At 26.6% G+C, this 1,794-nt stretch overlaps 1 non-coding gene across 1 annotated transcript; it reads left to right on the top strand.

Annotated features, from left to right (window-relative positions):
- The first annotated feature begins 424 nt into the window (after positions 1–424).
- LOC119473119 lies at positions 425–541 on the top strand. Its single transcript, XR_005202300.1, has one exon. It is a non-coding gene; the product is annotated as a U5 spliceosomal RNA (small nuclear RNA).
- The last annotated feature ends 1,253 nt before the right edge of the window (positions 542–1,794 follow it).

Here is a 1,794-nt window from a genome sequence, read left to right as displayed (position 1 = left end):
AGTCAAATAACACCATTTTCTATATATTAGGTTGAGCAATATGAATCTAACATTTTTAAACAAAAATGATTAAATATCAAGGATATTTTTTTAAAATATTATTTATTTTTAATAACTAAACCTATAGAAAATCCCAAATAAACCACTAATTAGTTATTAGAATTAGCAAAATCAGCAAGATTATAAGATAAAAATTATTAGTTAGTAGACAATTATATATCTACTTAGCAACAATCAGTACAAGGATATAATTAAATGTACAAATAAAAGCGATACAAGCATACCTAAAAACACATTTGACGAAAAAAGGAAGAGTTTTTGTGGATAAATGTATTGGAAATGTATTGGAAAGCATTAATGAATTTTAGGATAAGTAGAAGAAATGAATAAATATAAAACAAATGTAAGTTCTTTTTATGATAATATACTCTGGTTTCTCTTCAGATCATATAAGTCTTTCATCTTTTACTAAAGATTTCCATGGAGAGGAACAACTCAGAATTTTAAACTAATTTTTTGAGGCTTTGCTTTTTAGCAAGGCATGTATATATGTGTATATGTGTATATATATATATATGTGTGTATGTATGTATATATATATGTGTGTGTGTGTATATATATATATATATATGTATTGCATTGACATATATATATATATATATATATATATGTCAATGCAAACTCATTCCAAATTCCAACAGTGTTCTTCCTGGAAGTTCACAAACATTTTCAGAAATGTATAATAAAGAGCTGGAAATAACATACTCATAAATAAAAAGATAAATAAAGAGAATACATACACAGTAATTTTTAAATCATGCAATTTTAAATCATTTCTTATAAAGTTTTAAAGCATTTATGTTTAAGTATACAAAGTTTAATACATTGTGGGGTTTTAGGAGAAGCTCAGAGCTCTTTTTTATATGTATTCATGTGTATTTAACATATATAAACTTGAAATATCAACGCATGTAATAGCAGATTAGCAGAAAATGGTATGTATAATTAAGAAATAAATGCAATCTTATACATAGTGCAAACCATACTCATACAATATACTGTAAGATTTTAGAAGACCCCATGAAAAAAGTATCTTATCATATTGGAAAAGAAAAGGATCATTACCTTAGACTAAAAAAATTAATAAAAATTAAAAATATGACAGGAACAAAACCAAACTATAATGAAATCGTTTAATTAATTTTACTTCAGTAAAAGAAGAAATTTAATTAATAAAGGAATTCCTAAATAGAATAAGACACATGTTACACAACAGTAGAATATATTGGAACATATGTGACTAATATTAATAATCAAAATATATAAATAAATAATTTCTACAAGCCACTACAAACAGAAAACACTGACAAAAATATTAATAATCATCATAATAAAGAATTTCTGCAAACCACTACAAATAGAAAACACTGAAAAAAAGGAACAAAAAAAACGAATAAGCATTTCACGGATTGAAAACATTCAAGACAAACGTATGAAAACTTTTAAATCCACCATATTGAAGGAAGAAAGGAAGGAAGGAAGGGAGGGAGGGAGGCAGGCAGGCAGGCAGGCATAGAATGCACACATTCAGCAGATATTGGTAAAGATGTGGAATAATAAGCACTTTTTTTCTTTTTTCTTTTTTTTTTACATTCTTTTCTTTCCCCCCATTTATTTATTTTATTACATTCTAGGTTTTGGGGTACATGTGAAGAACATGCAAAATTGTTGCATAGGAACACACGTGGCAGTGTGATTTGCTGCCTTCCTCCCCATCACCTACATCTGGCATTT

This window comes from Cebus imitator, unplaced genomic scaffold (assembly GCF_001604975.1).
Source record: "Cebus imitator isolate Cc_AM_T3 unplaced genomic scaffold, Cebus_imitator-1.0 Scaffold133, whole genome shotgun sequence".
NCBI lineage: Eukaryota > Metazoa > Chordata > Mammalia > Primates > Cebidae > Cebus > Cebus imitator.
This window is presented reverse-complemented; position numbering and strand designations above follow the sequence as displayed.